At 42.3% G+C, this 14,648-nt stretch overlaps 1 pseudogene; it reads left to right on the plus strand.

Annotated features, from left to right (window-relative positions):
* The first annotated feature begins 217 nt into the window (after positions 1-217).
* On the plus strand, positions 218-9,552 carry LOC120247837 (annotated as a pseudogene).
* The last annotated feature ends 5,096 nt before the right edge of the window (positions 9,553-14,648 follow it).

Genomic DNA, 14,648 nt, shown 5'->3' on the forward strand with positions numbered 1-14,648 from the left:
ACTTTGGCTCAGGTCATGATCTCGCAGTTTGAAGGTTCGAGCCCCGAGTCAGGCTCTGTGCTGACAGCTCAGAGCCTGGAGCCTGTTTCGGATTCTGTGTCTCCCTCCCTCTGACCCTCCCCTGCTCACGCTGTCTCTCTCTCTCTCAGAAGTAAATAAAACATTAAAAATTTAAAAAAAAAAAAAAAAAGAAGAAGAAGAAGAAGAAAACCCTGTCATGGGCAACAGCATGCATAAACCTGCAGAGCATTATGGTAAGTGAATAAGCCAAACAGAGAAAGATAAATTCTGTATGGTATCACTTATATGTGAAACAAACAAACAAAAAGTCAAACTCCTGGAAACAAAGAGTAGAACGGTGACTGTCAGGGCCCTGGGAGCATATTATCAAATAATCACGTTGCACAGGTGATGACATAAGAGGAGAAAAAAGGAAAGGAAGGATAGCTGGCTGAGCTGCCCTCAAGAAGCCCGCATTCTGATGGGACAGAATGGAAAGAGAATTAAATGAATCCAATCTGTGGGCTTCCCAGGACATAGCTCTTCAACAAGCCTGGTTTCAACTCCATCTCAAGGGCAGCAGAGGTGTTTTTTTTTTTTTGCTTGTTTTTTTGTTTTTCCTGATAAGCCAGGGCAGAGTACACTGGACCACACATACTGCTCTGTTCCCTTCATATTTTGTGTCCACGGACCCCAGGACCAACCAAGCTCTGCTAAAGATGTGGCTTGTGTGACCTTTTCCAAAGCTGATAAATGGAAGAACAAAGAGGGGGCCCAAACTCTCATCCCACAGCTGGGGAACAGAATGCAAGAATTCATCCCTGGTTTGCAAGGTCAAAGTCTCCCAAACTGCCATTTAGAAGCTCCTAATCCATGAATGAAAGCTTAACTTCCTGCACAGATAGACAAGGACAGTGGAAAGGGAAGCCATGAGAGGATCAACTACTGAGAGGCTCCAGACACCCTCCACCAAGGAAAATCCCACTTGTAAAAATAAGAGGATTATTTAGCTGTGAAATTTGCTTAATAATTGAATAGGAAACTTATTTTGATTCCCGGGGAAATAGCCAGACATTAAGTAATGCAAATTCCCATTCAGCCAGGAGCCAAATAAGCAGAAAATATGAATCACTAGATTCTTCCCTCCAACGGCAGACCCACATTCTATTTCATGGGAAAGAAACAAAGAAAATAAAAATCTCTGACATCTGGATTTTGCTTTGACAAGCAGACTTTCAGAATGGAATGGGGAGGGGGCTGCCCACATTTCCCAGTCTCTACCAAAGAGCCCCCTTGGAACCATGTGCAGAGAACCAGCTACATGCGCTGTGTGCTCTCCCGTGAACCTCGCAGATCACTTGAGGGCTAGCAACGAGAGACTGGCTCTTGACGAGGCACTTACACAAATGTGTGATCAGTGCTCCAGTGGGGACCAAACACAGGGCCTGAGGGGCAGAGGGTAGGGTCAACTAGCCCAACTGGGGCTGGGGAAGAATGAGGATGTTTGTGTTTGTTCTAAGATCCACCAGTTCAACAGACAGTTGCAAAACACGGCGTTCCCTCCTCTCCTTTAGAAGCGGTGGGCATGAGAGCTGGACAAACCCTCACCTATATGTTTGGGTTCTGATTCTGATACTAACAGCTGTTAGGATTCTCTGAACACTCATCCTGTGCCAGACCCTGGACTAAGCACTTCCTATGTCCACTCATTTAACCCTCACGATGAGCTCATGAAGCCAGTGTAGTGGTTAATAACGGCCAAGTTCTGTATCTGCCTCCTTCAAACACTAACTGGATGACCAAGTGTCTTGCCTTCTCTGTGCCTCCACCTCCTCATCTGTAAAATGTGTATAATATCTGATATGCTAACTAACTAGAATTTAAATAAAAACGTGAAACAAGAGACGCCTGAGTGGCTCAGTCGGTTAAACATCAGGATTTCGGCTCAGGGGATGATCTCAAGGTTTATGGGATCGAGCCCCCCATCAGGCTCTGTGCTGACATCTCAGCGCCTGCTTGGGATTCTCTCTCCCTCTCTCTCTCTGCCCCTCCGGTGCTCACATGCACATGCGTGCTCTTTCTCCCAAAATAATCATTTTTTTTTGAAAACTTGAAAAAAAACTGTGTATAATAGTACCTACCTCATAATATGTTATGAAAATTAGACGAGTTATTATACAAACGAACAGTGTCTGGAACACAGTACGCAGAGTACGGCTATCATCATCATCATCCCTCTTCACAGACAAGAGAACCAAAGCTCAAAGGTAAGAAGGCTAAGCTGTTTCCCCACAGGTCTGTCCCACCATCAGAGTGTCAAGCCCTGCCCTCACCCACATTCCCACTCACACAGCAGCTAAGTTACATGCTACAACCTGCACTTTGGCTACTTCAGGAAGCGGGAACACCACATCTTCTCTCTGCTTTGGGAGCAATCTGCTGGAAGCACAGGTGGGTGCAGACCTCCTCTCCCTGGGCACCGAGCCCCCTGACCACACCACCACCTGCTCGGCTGACACTGTGCACCCCCGGGGGCTCTGTAGTCCTCCCCGTGCTGTACTGTCCTCCTGGTGAAGAGGATACAGACAGGCAGCCCCGTTCAAACCAGCCCGTGTTGTTACTTTAACAGCAAGGCAAAACACGTCAGGCACCGTTCCTCAGTGTCACCACACATATATACACTTACTCTAAACACGCTCCCATGCTCAGAGTCCCAAAAGAGGTCTTTATCGTTAGTGCAGAAACAAGAGAATGAGAGCTGATGATTTAAGACTTTGGGTTCACTTTTATCCTATGCCATTCCTCCTATTCCCCTCCACAAAGGAGGAAAAAAGAAATGCTGGCTGTTAAAAAGACCTTACACAATATAATAGAATTCATGTATTCAAAAAAATATTTCTTATCAGTTACATTTCTATACACCAATAATGAAGCAACAGAGAGAGAAATCAAGAAAATGATCCCATTTAGAATTACACCAAGAGCCATAAAATACCTAGGAGTAAACCTAACCAAAGATGTAAAAGATCTGTATGCTGAAAACTATAGAAAACGTATGAAAGAAATTGAAGAAGACACAAAGAAATGGAAAAACATTCCATGCTAATGGATTTGAAGAACAAATATTGTTAAAATGTCAATATTACCCAAAGCAGTCTACACATTCAATGTAATCCCAATCAAAATTACACCAGCGTTCTTCTCAAAGCTAGAACAAACAATCCTAAAATTTATATGGAAACACAAAAGACCCTGAGTGGCCAAAGTAATGTTGAAAAAGAAAACCAAAGCAGGAGGTATAACAATCCCGAATTTTAGCCTCTACCACAAAGCTGTAATCATTAAGACAGTATGGTATTGGCACAAAAACAGACACATAGATCAAGAGGACACAATAGAGAACCCAGAATTGGACCCACAAATATACGGCCAACTAATCTTTGACAAAGCAGGAAAAAATATCCAATGGAAAAAAACACTGTCTTTTTAGCAAATGGTGCTGGGAGAACTGGACAGCAACATGCAGAAGAATGAACCTGGACCACTTTCTTTTTTTTTTTTTTTAATGTTTTTTTAATTTATTTCTGAGAGATAGGAGAGAGAGAGAGAATGAGCAGCAGGGAGGGTCAGAGAGAGAGGGAGAGACAGAATCTGAAGCAGGCTCCAGGCTCTGAGCTGGCTGTCAGCACAGAGCCCGACACGGGGCTCAAACCCACAAACTGTGAGATCATGACCTGAGCCGAAGTCGGACGCTTAACCAACTGAGCCACCCAGGCGCCCCACCACTTTCTTACACCATACACAAAAACAAACTCAAAATGGATGAAACACCTAAATGTGAAATAGGAAACCATCAAAACCCTAGAGGAGAAAACAGGCAATAACCTCTTTGGCCTCAGCCGCAGCAACTTCTTACTCAATACATCTCCAAAGGCAAGGGAAATAAAAAACAAAAATGAACTATTGAGACCTCATCAAGATAAAAAGCGTCTTCAATGCGGAAAAAACAATCAACAACAATAAAAGGCAGCCGATAAGAATGTGAGAAGATATTTGCAAATGACATAGCAGATAAAGGATTAGCATCCAAAATCTATAAAGAACTTACCAAACTCAACACCTGGAAATAAACAATCCAGTGAAGAAATGGGCAGAAGACATAAATAGGCAGTATTCCAAAAAGACATCCAGATGGCCAACAGACACATGAAAAGATGCTCAACATTACTCATCATCAGAGAAATACAAATCAAAGCCACATTGAGATACCACCTTATACTGGTAGAGTGGCTAAAATTAACAACTCAGGAAACAAAAGGTGCTGGCAAGGATGTGGAGAAATGGGAAGCCTCTTGCACTGTTGGTGGAAACAAACTGGTAGAGCCGCTCTGGAAAAGAATGTAGAGTTCCTCAAAAAATTAAAACTAGAACTACCCTACGACCTAGCAATATCACTACTACGAATTTATCCAAGGGATACAGGAGCGCTGATTCATAAGAGCACATGTACCCCAATGTTTATAGCAGTACTTTCCACAATAGCCAAATCATGGAAAGAGACCGAATGTCTATCAACTGACGAATGGATAAAGAAGATGTGGTGGTTTATATATTCAATGGAATACTACTTGGCGATGAAAAAGAATGAAATACTGCCATTTGCAACAATGTGGATGGAACTGGAGGGTATTATGCTAAGTGAAATAAGTCAGAGAAAGACAGATATCATGTTTTCACTCATATGTGCAACTTGAGAAACTTAACAAAAGACCATGGGGGAAGGGAAGGGGAAAATAATAGTTTCAAACAGAGAGGAAGGAAAACCCATAAGAGACTCTTAAATACAGAGAACAAGCTGAGGGTTGGGGGGGGGGTGGAGGAGAGGGAAAGATGGGTGATGGACATTGAGGAGAGCACTTGTTGGGATGAGCACGGGGTGTGGTATGTAAGTGATAAATCACGGGAATCTACCCCCGAAACCAAGAGCACTCTGTATGCACTGTATGTTAGCCAACTTGACAATAAGTTAGATTTTAAAAAATAAATTTAAATTTAAAAAAAATTAAAAATATATATTAAAAATTATTTTAAGTTTATTCACTTATTTTTTTTTTAATGTTTTATTTATTTCTAGGAGAGAGAGAGAGACAGCGCGAGCAGGGGAGGGTCAGAGAGAGAGGGAGTCACAGACTGAAACAGGCTCCAGGCTCTGAGCTGGCAGTCAGCACAGAGCCCGACGCGGGGCTCGAACCCACGAACCGCGAGATCATGACCTAAGCGAAAGTCGGACGCTTAACCGACTAAGCCACCCAGGCGCCCCTATTCACTTATTTTGAGAGAGAGAAAGCACTAGTGGGGAGGGCAGAGAGAGTCTAGAGTGAGAATCCCAAGCAGTCTCTGTGCTGCTAGCATGGAGTCCAATGCAGAGCTCAAACCCACGAATCGTGAGATCATGACCTGGGCCAAAGTCATTTAACCAACCAAGCCACCCAGGGACCTCTCAAAAAATATTTCTTGCTTCCCATCTGGCAGTAGCCATCAGCTCCAGGGTAAGCCTAAAATCAGTGCTTAGAAGCACATCCAGGAGCTGTGGAGGAAGAAGCAGTTGGGCATAATGCGCCTTCTTCTCAGGGTGTGCTGCAGGCAGTACCACCAGCTCTGCGCTCCACGGGGCCCCCCTGCCCAACCCGACCTGGTAAAAGCACACAGACTGGGGTACAAGGCCAAGCAAGGTCCTGTCATCTAGCAGATCTGTGTGCAATGTGATGGCCCAGTTCCTAAGGGTGTGACCTATGGCAAGCCTGTCCATCACCATTATTAACCAGCTAAAGTTTGCCCGAAGCCTTCATTCTGCTGCAGAGGAGCAAGCTGAACGCCACTGTGGGGCTCTGAGAGTCCTGAGTCCTTTTACTGGGTTGGCGAAGATTCCACATACAAATTCCTTTAAGTTATCCTCACTGATTGTTCCTTAAAGCGATCAGAGGAAATCCTGACACCCAGGGGATCACCACAAGCACAGGGAGGTGGGAGGGCTGACATCTAGCCACAGGCCTCAAGAGCCGTGGCCTTGGAAAGGGTCACAAGTCCCCCATGGTACTAGTTTCTCACAGAGGCCATGGAGAAGACACAGTACTCTGCAGTTCCACCATCCCCACTAATTTAAGTAATTTTTGTAAAAATAATTACCTAATAGACAATTTAGGACAGCAAAAAATATATGTGTTTCTTGAGGGCCTTCACTGTGCAAGGCACTGTACCAAGTTCAGGACTCCACGTCTGCTGAGAGGAGCGGTTTCTGCCCCATTTAAAATAATCCTTGTGATACTTAAACACTTCTTGTCACCTGAGGATTTGCTGTCCATGTAATTTGAAGTAACATTAACAATAACTCATCATTTCAAAACTGGCCCAGTGCCCTGCTGGCTCCCAGGGGTCTACACTTCCTGCAAAGTGCTCTGAAGTATTTCAAGGAGTCCCTAGGAGCTGCCTTACGTGGGGTCACAAAGGAGCCCTGCTCCATCAGGAAGCATCTGCTCCATGAGGGGCTGCCTCCAATGCCCTGAGGACCTTCGTGGGTCAGGTTCCAAGGCCACCTGGGAGAGAATGACTGTCTCCTCTTCTGTGTCTTACACTGTGAGACGGCTCCCAATGGGACTTAGGAATTTCAGAATAACAGACTTGCAAAGTTTACATTCAAATCTTCTGTCCAGGATAGTTCTGGGAATGTCCCCAACAGGGGCTGCACCGAATGACAAGGCCAAACTCAGAAATACCCCTTTTCTTGGATTAACAGGGCCATGTGGTTCCTTCCTAGGCCTCTGATGGTCTTACCGCCCCACACCCATTTATCAGACATATGAAGACACGTTTAGATCCCACTAAGAGGGAACCCCAAGTACACCTGTAAAAAACTCCACTTCCAAGAACAGCACAGGCCTCACCCTTCTTCGAGGCAGGGTAGTAGACATCCATCACATTTTCAGGCTGTGTAGCACCTCTTCTTATTTTTTTATTGAGGTAAAATTTACAGAACATAAAATTAACCATTTTAAACTGTACAATCCAGTGGCATTTAGCACATTCACAAAGTTGTAAAACCATCACCTCTATCCATGTTCAAAAACATATTCATATCCCCAAAGGAAATACACCCATTAAGCAGGCATCCCGTTCCCCCCTCTTCCCAGCCCCTGATAATCACAAGTCTGCTTTCTGTCTCTATGGATTTACCTATTCTGGATGGTTCATATAAATGCACTAATACGATAAGTGATCTTTCATGTCTGGCTTCTTTCACTTGGCATGTTTTTGAAGTTCATCCACATTACGGCATGTATCAGCACTTCTTTTTACTATCACTTCAGATTTCCACGATCACTTCAGATTATTTATTATGCAATGGACATTTGAGTTGTTCCCACAAGTTGGCTCTATTGTCAACAGTGTATGAACATTTTGCATAAGGCATTTGTTTGAATACATGTTTTCAATCCTTTGTATATATACAAAGAATATACCGCAGAGTATGTACCTTAGAGTGGATTACTGGGTTATACAGTAATTCTGTTTTTAACTTGTTAAGCAATTACCAAACTGCTTCCTACAGTGGCCATCCCATTGTATATCCCCACCAGCAATGTCTGAGGGTTCTAATTTCCTCAGATTCTCACCCACACTTGTTCTTTTATTTTTTTAACAACCATCCTACTGTGAAGCGGTATCTTGTTGTGGTTTGGACTGGTATTTCCCTCACAGTTAATGATGCTGAGCATCTTGTTTCATGTGCTTGTTGGCCATTTGTTTATCTCTTGCGGAGAAATGTCTATTCAAATTCTCTGTCCATTTTTTAATTACCTTGTCTTTTTGTTGTTGAGTTACAAGAGTCCATTCTATATTCTGGATACTAGGCGCTAATCAGATACATGATCTGCAGTATTTTTTCCCATTCTGTAAGATGTCTTTTCACTTTCTTGATAGTGTCCTTTGATGCGTAAAAGTTTTAAATTGTGATATAGTCCCATGTATCTATTTTGTTGTTGTTATGCTTTTGGGGTCATATCTAGAATCCATTGCCAAAGTCAAGGTCATGAAAACTTACCATATTTTCTTCCAAGAGTTTTATTTCATTTTAGCTCTTACCTTTAGATCTTTGATCCATTTTGAATTTTTGTATATGATGTGAATTCAAGTTCAACTTTCTTTTGCATGTGAATACCCAGTTGTCCCAGCATAACTTGTATCTGTATATGTCTCTATTCTATTGAACTGATTGTCTTTATTCCTTCTGAGACTCCCATTAATGCAGATGTTAGTATTCTTGACAGTATACCACAAGTCTCAAACTCTAACCATTTTTCTTCATTCTTTTCTTCTTTTGCTTCTCAGACTGAATAATCTCTATTGACCCATCTTTAAATTCTTGGATTCCTTCCCCTGCCTGCACGAATCTTCTACTGAGCACTTAGTGAATGAATTTTTCCTTTCAGTTATTATACTCTTCAGCTCCAAAATTTTTATTTGGTGCCTTTTTAAAATTCCTCTCTATTGATCGTCTCTATATGCTCAGACATTGTTTTCCTGGTTTCCTTGAACTCTTTGAGCATATTTAAGACAGTTGGTTTAAAGTTTTTGTCTATTAAGTCCAATACCTGGGATGCCTCATGGACAGTTTCTATTTTATGTGGCAACTCTACAAGTCAGATTTTCCTTCCTCTCAGGGTTTACTGTTGCCAATTGTGGGTTGCTGGTGTTATCTTGCTTACAGACTTTCTCAACTATTTGTTTTGAGGTCTGTGCTCTTTACCACTGAAGTCTGTGTTCCTTTAGCTTATTGGGTAGCTGGTATCTTACAGTTACCTTAAATGCCTGCAGCCAACAAAAGAATTTTTTTTTTAGGGGCGCCTGGGTGGCTTAGTCGGTTGAGCGTCCGACTTTAGCTTAGGTCATGATCTCGCGGTTCGTGGGTTCGAGCCCCGCATCGGGCTCTGTGCTGACTGCCAGCTCAGAGCCTGGAGCCTATTTCAGTCTGTGACTCCCTCTCTCTCTGACCCTCCCCTGCTCACGCTGTCTCTCTCTCTCTCCTAGAAATAAAATAAAGAATATTAAAAAAAAAAAAAAAAGAATTTTTTTTTTTTTTAAGAGAAGAAAAAATACTCTCCTATATCTTTGCAAAATGGAACCATTCAACTGTTTAAGGGCTAACTCCTTGAACACTTAGCCTGGCTTCTTACAGCTCTGCCTTAGCTTCATTCTTTATTGCACAGGGCCCAAAGACCAGCAAAGAAATGAAAGCTTGGAGACTTCTTAGGCCTTTGCCGATTATGTGTCTCAGTTTGCACACGGCTTTCTGGACTCCCGGGCATACAGAAGAAGCTTCCAAAACCCTATTCCCACATGTCTGTCCCAATCTCTTCTTTCCCAGCCTTCTCAGTCTATTACTTGTCCCAGGTGTTGTTCCAGACCACTGAGGCCAGTATCTGTGCCTTTAAATGCTTTCAGCAAAAGCCACCTGGGAACCCATCACGGCCCCGGGGATGCCGAGTGAAGAAATAGGAAGCCTTTCCACCTGTTCCTGAGAGAGGCACCATCCAGACAGCTGCAAATCCCCAACCACACTCCTCGAAAATACGTTCTATATTGCTTCTTCTACACTAGCAACTAGCAGCAGACATTTGGGCACCCATCCTTATGGCCATTTTAAATGCCACAGCACTCTCACCATAAAGCAGTAGTTTCTTTCTTCAAGCTTTTCCTTGTTTTCAGTTTTTGACTAGATTTCAGAGTTCTTCAAAAGCAGACTCTGCCAGTTTTTGCCAGTTCATTAGTTGTACTGGGAGAGGGACGCAGCCCTGGATTTCTCTATTATACCATTTTTGGTTACCCAGTACCTTTTGAGCAATATATGTTTGGAGAAACTTCCTGTATGGAGTCTAAAGATCCCCAGGGTGGAGGCCAAGGACTTGTTTCCCCAGTCTCCCTCCAGCCAGTAGTGCACTTAGATCCTAGATGGGCCCTGTATCTCAGAAATACACAACAAAATAAATATATTAAGGAACACAGGGTGCTCTTGTCACTCAGGATCATGTGCTTACACTGGCTCAGCACGATCTGTAATCCTAAACATCCCGTTGCATAACTAACACTGTTCAGGCCCCAAGGAATGTTCGCCTCACCTCTTGCCCTAAAATCTCTCAACAAAAGGCAACTATATCTAAAGGTCACAAAGGTTTGTGGGTTGCAGTCTCTACCAATGTTGTAGACAGAAACTGCTTCAGAGGATAAGAAGGAAGTGCTGAAAATGCACTTAAGTAAGAGAAATGACGGATTAATGAACTTAATTAACTTCTTCTTGAGTGGCAAGCACGTAATATATTCTAGCATAACAGCAATGCTGAGCATCCATTTTCCTGTTTCTCTTCATGTTCTCAGCTTTCTGTTGCTGAAGAACATTCTGCAATTTAAACAATTTATATCACTCTCTAATTTGTATGCATGAGATCTAGACACAAGATGTATGAAGTGACATCAAGTCTTTAGCAACTAGATTGACACTGAATACTAGAACTGCAAAAACTTGTGTAATAAAGTTATGTAAGATTAAGTTTTCAAAATATTATTTAAAAATTTCAACTTTAAACAATTTTGCTTTAAAACGCTGATATCTATTACTTATAATACTTTGTATTTTGCCCTGTAATTAAAATTTTTTTTTTAATGTTTATATATTTATTTTGAGAGAGTGTACAAGCAGGGAAAGGGGCAGACAGAGAAAGCGAGCAAGCAGGGGAGGGATAGCGGGAAAGAGAATAGCAAGCAGGCTCCACACCATCAGTATAGAGCCTGACCTCACACAACAATCTCACACAACCATAAAATCATGACCTAAGCCGACATCAAGAGTCAGATGCTTAACCAACTGGGCTAACCAAGGTACCATGGCCCTAAAATTTTAATAAATACTTTTGAATATTTTAGAAAACCTTACTGACTTTTCTGAACATTAAAATTAAAAACAAAATTTACATTAACTTTCATTTACATTTTCTCCGAAAATAAATTCAATTTTTTAATATTTTGAAATTGTGAATTTTGAAAATTTTGTCCTTTGAGTTATTACTGCCAGTAGAACATAAATTACACAAAAGTTTTACTTTAACAACCTATTTACTGGTTTTATGAAAATGAAGGCAGGAGAAATAAATTTTAAGGAATAAATACAGAAGAGTTTGTAAGTCACAAAGGTTTTCATTTCTCACCCAAATATTGCTGGCCCATCAACTTACTCAGATATATGCAACAATTAAATTGTTTTCTCTGATATTTTGCATACTTCATCACATAAAAAGATTTGTTTGAAGTTTTGGTGTTATGAAGTTGTCAAGGTAGGACAGAACCTATTTTATTAAACAGTTTGATGGACTAAATTACAATTTTTACATAGATAAATGACACACAGGCCTACTTCTGAACTTTTGCCCTGGCACTGTCTGCTCGCAGTTGCTTTGTTAACTTTTGACTCATAGAGCACTTTAAGTTTAGACCTATAGGTTGCTTCTCAACCTGGGGTGACCTCTCTGGCAGGGGATGTGACAATGCCTGGAGACATTTCTGGCTGTCTCAAGTGGCATCCAGTGTGGAGAGGCCACGTATGTTGCTAAACATCCTACAATGCACAAGACAGGCCTTCCCCACCCCAACAAAGCATTATCCAACCCAAAATGTTGTCCATGGTACCAAGGTTATTCTAGTAAGGGTGACAGATAAAGCTCAAGGTCTGGAAACAGCAAAGAACTCAGGAGCATTTTAGGGACACAGGGTCACAGAGGGAGCTGTGTGTCCAGAAGCAGCTGCAGTTCTCCAAGAATGGGCCCGAGGTAAAACGGAAAATCCATGCCTACGTGCAAAGCCTCCGAACAAATTCTCTGGTGCTTCCAGGGATTCCATGAGTTACCTTATATCCTTCAATCAATTACACTAGCTTGAGGGGGTTTTTTTTGCAACTCAGGACACTGACGGATAAAGCAGGTAGGACCAGTAGCCCATCCCTCATTTGAGGGAGTAGATCGAACCCCAGGAAGTCCCAGAGCACAGCAGGGGAAGAGCTGCAAGCAGAACTGTAATAGTTTGCAAATGAATGACTAGAACTTAGCCCAAAGCAGTAACTTTTAGCTAAACAAGTACTTCTTTCTAAGTAAAAGAAGAGAACATTATTCCTTGCTCACAAAATACAAACATGAGAAGGGATGCAGCAGCCTCTCAGCGAGAGCCCAGACTCAACCACACGAAGACCTGATCTAGCTTATCTGTGCTGCTCACTCGTAGACCATATTTTCTGTTATCACCCAGTAATCTTTTTCACATGGCAGAAATAATGACAACCAGGAGCACTCAATGTTTTCATCTTACAATTTCCACTATTTTAGAGAGACAAACTTCACATCTCCCACGTTCAAAATATCCTAAGTTATCTTTGACCTGATCTGCAGTAGTTGCCCCCTCCAGGGTCAGAGGGCTGGGGGGTTGGGCATTTAAGACCCACATGGACACCTGGAGGGGGACAGAGGTAGCTGGTGAAAAAAAACTACATTCAGAACAGAGAATGCTGTAATCTCCTTTCATCCACCCAAAGAATCTATTGTTATTCTATACACCATCCTATTCCTTTTTTGTAATTTAAACACTTGCATCAGTAGATTAATAACAAACCAAATCATCAAGTGATTTCTTGCAATTCCTACACTCCCACTGCTATGGTTGGAGCTTCTGGACTGTCACCTTCAGAGGCCTGGAGTAATGAAGCAGCTACTTCTTGGCACAGCACCCATCACCATGGCAGAAGGAAAACAGGCAGAGGTCTCACACCAGCCACTAAATGCTCCAGCACTTCTGCTCACAGCAAATTCACAGGCCAAAATTGGTCACTTGGAAAGCACATGTGCCTGACAGGTGGAGAACCAGGGTATTTTGCAAACAGCTCAAATTACCACTCCAGCACTTCGCAAGCATTGTATTTAACCTTCACAACCATCATGGAAGTATTACTATTATCCCCATATTAAAGATGTGGGAACTGTCACATAGGCAAGGCAAACGGTCACACCAACTGAGGCATTTGATTCCAAAGTTCGTTTAAGCATGTTTGTTTTGTTTTCTAAATTGCCTCCTTTGGTATATCTTCTGTACGGTCTTCAGCAATTCCATTGCCCACTAAATTGCTTAAACATAAAAGAGGGGGACCTGAATGCCAGGACAACAGCCTTGCACCGAATCCTGCCCACATCACACTCTACTAATTTTCAGGTCAATGGAAATCTATGGACACAGCACAGCACGGGTGCTGGATAGGAGTGCACTTTAAAGAGCATGCTCTCTAGGACACCTGGGTGTGGCTCAGTTGGTTAAGCCTCCAAATCTGATTTCGGCTCAGATCACAATCTCATGGTTGAGACTGAGCTCCACATCGAGCTCTGCACTGACAGTACAGAGCCTTATTAGGATTCTCTCTCCCTCTCTCTGCCCCTCCTGCTCCAATGCTCTCTCAAAATAAACAAACAAACAAACAAAAAAATGCTGTGCCACAGCCATGAGGGTAAGAGAGGACTTTTTTAAAACATGTCAACATCCCCTCTGATAGGCTAGATGCTGGTTACAGAGATGGGTAACAGGGCTACTCCAAGGAAAGCTCAGCCTATTACAGTTTAAAATGAGGGCGAGTTCATAGCAGCACTCTCAATAGCTAAAACATGGAAAGAGCCTAAGCGTCCATCAATGGACGAATGGATCAAGAAGATGTGGTTTATCTCTACCATGGAATACTACATGGCAATGAGAAACAATGAAATCTGGCCATGGGTAGCAACACGGATGGACCTTGAGGGTGTTATGCTGAGCGAAATAAGTCAGGCAGAGAAGGACAAATATCTTATGTTTGCACATATAGGAGGATTAGGAGGAACTTAACTGAGGAACAAGGGGGAGAAGAAGGGGGAAAATGGTGGGGGAAAGGGAGAGAGGCAAACCATGAGAGACTCTTGAATGCTGACAAAAACTGAGGACTGATGGATGTGGGGGGAAGGGGGGATGGGCATGGAGGAGGACACTTGTAGGGATGAGCACTGGGTGTTATGTGGAAACTAATTTGACAATAAACTATTTGTAAAAGAAAAAAAAAATGAATAAAATGAGGGCGAGGACTAGATGCCTGTACCCTTGTACCCCAAACACCTAGACATGATAAGCATCTCTTAAGCCCTAGTCATGAAGACAAGAAGACATGACTGAAAATCGTTAAGGGCCAGGAAAGTCTGCATATTTAAATTCCAACTTTGTCATTTCATAGCATCTCGAACAAATGGCTTCACAACTCTTGTGCTTCACTTTTTTCCAGCTGAAAAACTAGAGCCACTGATAGGAGTCATTTTGTGGAATTGTTGAAATTAAATGAGACGGTATATGTAAAGCTAAATTCTGTGCATGGCATATAGTAACCATTCAACAGACATTCTTATTTTTAGGGGAAAAAAAACTACTTATTAAGGCATTCTTATTTTTAGGAGAAAAGGAAGTATAACAGCACATATTCTTTTGGAGGAAAATTTATAGAATATTTAAGCTGGCTCTTTGGAATATCTAGGGGAAACAGGAAAAAG

Source organism: Hyaena hyaena, unplaced genomic scaffold, assembly GCF_003009895.1.
Source record: "Hyaena hyaena isolate Hyena2069 unplaced genomic scaffold, ASM300989v1 scaffold_550, whole genome shotgun sequence".
Lineage (NCBI taxonomy): Eukaryota > Metazoa > Chordata > Mammalia > Carnivora > Hyaenidae > Hyaena > Hyaena hyaena.